This window comes from Manacus vitellinus, unplaced genomic scaffold (genome assembly GCF_001715985.3).
Source record: "Manacus vitellinus isolate BGI_N305 unplaced genomic scaffold, ASM171598v3 scaffold_39_pilon, whole genome shotgun sequence".
NCBI classification, from domain to species: Eukaryota; Metazoa; Chordata; class Aves; order Passeriformes; family Pipridae; genus Manacus; species Manacus vitellinus.
This window is the reverse complement of record NW_021940534.1, coordinates 7221193-7226790: the sequence shown is the minus strand read 5'-3', so window position 1 is coordinate 7226790 and position 5598 is coordinate 7221193.

The following is a 5598-nucleotide window of genomic DNA, read 5'->3' as shown; positions in this document are numbered from 1 at the left end:
GACCAACCATCCAGTTTTAATTCCGACTCATTCTTTCGCCTGTCTTCTCTTGGAGATAAGATCAAGTGTATTTACGTGTTTGAGAAAGTAAACTTCTAGTTCAGTGTGATTTGGGGGCGGTGGTCTAGGAGATACAGCAAATGCAGCTGATGTTTCTTACCGTTCCAAGATCCAGCTCCAGCCCCGTGCCTTGGAAAAAAACTTGCCTATTAACAACAGGAGTAGTTGCTAAATAATGCTGTGTTGCCACCCCTACAGTGCACAGTAGACAGCTGTTATGATGGCTGAAGTTTTTTCGTTGAGGTCTGTCGTTTTGACACAAGCACCGAGTTTTGTTACCGCAGTTCCTGTTTTCCACAGGGTCAGCGTGCGTGAAAGGGATGCAGTGACTCAGGGTCAGGCCAGCCATATTTGTTTTAGGTTTTAATTTTCTCTTTGAAGACTTAAGGGTACATAGTCTTTTCTTGGTGTGCCTGCATAATGCCGATTAGCCTTAACGGGAGTTGGGTACATCCAGGAAAGAATAGGCCCTTTTGTTTGTTAGAAACCCAGAAACAGCATGAATCCATCATCCAATCAATCAGAGTACCAGGGCTCTCCCTCACCTGCCGGCAGGGACACATCCAGCTTCTCTTGCTGCGGGGCAGCTGTTCTCGACCGAGTGTGGCCTCTTTTGCTCCCTCACCTTCCTCCTCCTGGCATCCGTATTTGGAACTGAATTCGTATCATGTAGTTGGGAAAACACTCTTAAAGTACAATTGAGTAAATTTTTATTCTGCTCTCATTTCACAGACAGCTTCTAGTAGTCAAACTGTTGTTTGCTCATCAGAAGTGAGTATTTATGTAGCCACTTTTACACATTTTGATAACTAATGACTCTAAATATATATATATATATGTATGTGGCTTGGTATTAAGACAGAATAGAGCAGGGTGTTTGCTGACTGTTTTTTCTGGGGTTTTTTGTTTGTTTGTTTTTTCACCTGGACTTGGGTGTTTGAAGCTTTAGTTGCGGATTTCAGTGTAATGAAGCATCTTATTCTGACTCAGCTCACCCAGGTTGTGTGTCCATTCTTAACTCTTCACAATACTCAGTGACCCTCTGACCAAATGGCTTTTCTTTTTGATTCTGAGGATGAGGAGATACTTGGAAGTTTCAAAACTGGAAAAACTTAATCTCTTTGTTATCCATTAGTAATATCTGTAATCTCCTTTGGTACCAAAGGCAAGTGCAGTGTTTCCCAAGGCATAGAAACACTGACTTCTGTAGTGCTTTCCTCACTCCTTAAGGATTTTATAATTTTGCATGTGTTGAAGTCATACTACAGTCATAGCAGTAGCTTGACTTTAGTTTGTGAAACTTTCTTGAGGAGAAACAATTTGAGTTGCTCTCAGTTGGATTTCTCATTTAAATAAAAACTGTCGATGTACTTAACACTGTATAGATTAAAAACATATAGATAAATCCCTTTGGTTATATTCATTATCCCTTGTAAAAGTAGGTGGTGCTTAGAAGGTCATAGGATAAGTGTTGCTAAGCAGCTAAACAGAAGGATGCTAAAATTAACCTGAGTGTTTTTGAAAGGGATTCACTTTTTAAGTTGCAATAATTTTTTTATTGACTTAAAATACGTGTTTTGCTAGTAAGACATCTGAAAAAAAATACTTAGATGCATGAATAAAGCTTTCCAGGGGACTGTGTCAAGTGTTCAGGTTATCTGCATACAGGAGTAATTCTACCCTCCCCCAATATGCCTAAATTTTACTTGATTTGTGCCCTTTGTAAATGTCCTTCCAGAGTTATCTGTTGCTCCAAGAGCATCTGATGTATGTTGGATAGCAGCCTGTAGGGACAGTCTTGGGAAAAAAACTGCAAAGGTTCCCCAGGAACAGACAGAAAACAAGTAAATCCTGTTAGTCTGAAATCTGTGCATGTGCGGAAAAAGCCCCTTTTAACTTTTTGATGAATGATGCCTAAGTTTGGAAATCTGTGTTTTAGGTGTACACTCTTTAAAACATGTGAAATCATGTCTTCTTCTTTCAGCACAATAAAGGTTGTTTTGAAATGAGTGTATTATTGAACCGTGTTACTAGACCAGTTTGCAACGGCTGCCTTGTTGATGTGGTAGTTTCTTGCTTGGGAGATAATTGTAGAGGAGGATGGTAGTGCTGCATTTTGTTCTCCTGAAGGTAGTGAGAATGTCTGTTGCTCTCTGTCTTTTTATTTTAACTCCTTTCTGAATTCAAGCAAGATGGTCAGTCATAGGATTACTGCTTTAAAATACACCTTGTCAAGAGTATTCTACAGCTTGGAAAAGGGCCAGGAACTGCTTCGTGTTCTTTTGAGTACAGCTTTATCGTGGATGGAGTGCTCAGGTACCTTGCAGCTTTGCTGGAAAGTGTCTTAAGGAGCAGATGTAAACTTTGAGGGTGAGAAGGAATTATTTTCTGAGACGATGCAACAGCTTGTTTCTTGCTTTGAGGTGGGAGATTGGGCTTGTCTAGTTGTTGTTCAGCAGTTAAAGCAGATTTTCATTGGGGAGGCATATGAGGAGTCCTGTCTCTCTGTGGGTTGTTTTATTTTGTTTGGTTGGCTGTTGTTTTATATATCCTATATAAACCAGCATCTGTGGGAGCTGCAGCTTCCCCCCCACCTGCACATTTAGAAGCATCTTTGTGGGCAGTGATTTCAAAGGCAGGTCCTGGGTATCTTTGGAAATGCCACTCTCTGGTGATACACAGAAAAGTTAGCTATTTGTGTGGAACCAGGATGGGCTTGAAGTTTGCAGAGCTTTGTCAGCCAAGTTTGGCTATCAGTATTTGATTACAAGTGAACATAGGTGAGGTTGGCCAAGGTGGGAAGTGCTGGCTCTGTTCTGGGATACTTCTGAACAGGAATTTCAGGAGCATTGACTCTTTGTTCTTCTTTGGTGCAAGAAATCTGATGATGGCTTATCTTTGATGTCTGCCAGTCATGATGTTTTTCCCACCTGAAGGTGTTCCCTTTACCTCACCCTACCACTCTGTTTTGAATAGCAACATTTGAAGGCCAGGGACTTAGAAGAGTGCAAGGTTCTGAGACAGCAGCATCTCACCCCCCTTCCCTCAGCATTTTACTCTGAGCAGGGTGACAAAACTTATTTAGAGCTTGTGCTAATGCTTTATTATGAAATGTTGAAAGTAGAAATAATTGCCAGCTGGGGCATATGCTCTGGACTCCTGTTGGGTGGCTTGTTCCTGTTGTGGTGGAAAAGGGGCAGAACAAGGAAAAGGACCTGGACAAAAGGGAGAAGAGTCAGTGGGATACTTGGCTCGTGGCTGTGCTGGTATGAAACCTGTTAGAGCAGCCTCCTGCAGTCAGAGAGGAATTGTTCTGATGTCACTGAGCAACGCCTGGACCTGTGCTTCCTTTAGAAACAACACAGGCCTTCAGGTGTATCCTGCTTTTTTTTTTTTTTTTTTTAATAAGGACATTTCAGCTTTCGGGTTGGCCAGCCTAGCAATCAATAAAGGTGGTTGCCTTTGAATAGGTGCCTTACCAAAATACGTAGTTGATGGGTGGTGACTGTTTATTCAGAGTGATTCAACTAAGTAAGGCTAAGAGAATCTGAATACCTCTTTAAAGATGTAGAGAGAGGCAGCTGTTTCAACAATAGGATTCATCTGCAGAGTCCCAGCCATCCACAGAGGTGCTACAGCAAGGGAAAAGAAAAGCTGTCAAAATCCCCCAGGGCATTGTTAGGCTTCTGAGCTAAAATAGGTATTCCAAGGACCATTAGAGAGGGAGGCCTTTTAGGCCTGCCCAGTCTCCTTTGCAGATCCTCCCGTAGAAGCTTGTGGAATGCAACTTTTAAATTCGTTTTCCTGCACCTAACCTTACTGAGCAAAAATGTTTTGTGTTTAATCTTATTTAATTATTTACTTCTATAATCTCAGGATTTTGAGAGATCCTTTTCCTTTTGAAGAAGACATCCCCATGTCCTGCTGTCTGAAATTTCTTTGTAAGATCCATTTGCTTGAGGGATGTTATTTGTGTAGAGCTGTCAAAAAGTGTGGGAATGGTGCTTGCACACAATGGTCAAGTGAATTGCCAGCGCGATTTCTGTCAGCTTTGAAAAGTGGCATTTAGACTTTTAAGTTACTCTGGGTAAAAAGTGTGTTAGGTATCGTGGGCATTTTATATGCTGATGTGCCTGAGTGACTTGTTAATTTGGTTCTAAAAGCGAAAGGTGTTTTGTGATTAATAGTGGAATTGCCAGCCTCTCATAAATGTAAGACTTCTCCACTTGCCAGCTCCTGGTAGATATTTTAACAGGTGCTCTCTTGAAACACCACAAATGTAGGTGTTTCAGGAATGGGGGCTTGCATCATCTGTCCTTTGAACATGGAGGATGATCAGCTATTGACAAACCTTTTTTTAGTTAATTTAGGTATGTGCTTCCTCCCTGAGGACGAGAGAAGCAAAATGTTCACATTGAAATGTAGGTGGCCGTTGCTTTTATCATGTGTGATTAGCTGGCTTTAACTCTAACCCGTGTTAGTCCTGTTTCATACAGCAGGTGATGTCAGTGTTCAGGTGTATCGGTACCTGGGAGTGCTTTGCTCAGAGCACTTGCATCACAGCAATAAATTCCATTACTCTGTTCAGGCTGAACACCTTCACACTGGTAACATTAGGGCTTGGACAAGGGAGAACTGCTTTGGAGTTTGCACCAATAAGCTACAGTACTTCCTTGTATTTCCTTTAGGGAGCAACATCACTTTTAGTTTGGACCACTCACGGATTTGGGTAGGGGAAAGAGCCTGGTTTAGGTTCCTCTTTTTGTTACACAAAGTGTATTTTCTTCATTAAATTAAGTTCATCATGTCTCAGTGCTCTTCGTGTTTTGAGGACAAGAAGCAGCCGGGACATGAATATCTGTGTGCTGTTCTTCATTCCTGTGTGCATTTTTTTTCTGATATTGATGCAGTTGCCGGTGTATTGAGGAAACACACAAGATGTCTGTGATGTCTTGTGCATGTGCTTGCCTGCTTCGTCCCCTCTTTCTCCCCAAATACATTAAGTTATCCTGAATTGGATTTCAGCTGGATAACTTGCAGCACAACTCACATATTTAGCTGTGTATACATCCTTATGCTTTTGGGTGGAAGGGAGGAGAGCTGCAGGAGGAGGGTTGCTTTTTAAGTGAGACACTGAAGAATCAGGAAGGGGAAGCATGTGCCATAGAAGCCAGATGTAGAAGAGCTGTAGCTGGGTTACTAAGCGCTTCCATTTGTGAGGTTTGACTGTATTTTCCAGGGGAAGTACTATGAGTGCGATGACAAGTGCTCCTCTACAGAGATGAAACTTATGTCTTGTATTTAGTTGATTTGGAGAATATATTTCTTTTTGTCTGTTTTCTTAACCACTGCAGGTATGATTTGGTTTTCCTCCTTATCAGATGGCCCAGCCAGGTGTTGCTAAGTACATCTTACTACATTACCAAGTAAGGTTCAAGACTGTGGTCCTTGGCAGGTTCTGGAACCAGTCTTGGAGCAACTTCCCAGCCTTTACAGCAGATAGGTGGCTTTTCTGCTTGGTAAGGTCTCCTGTCAGTC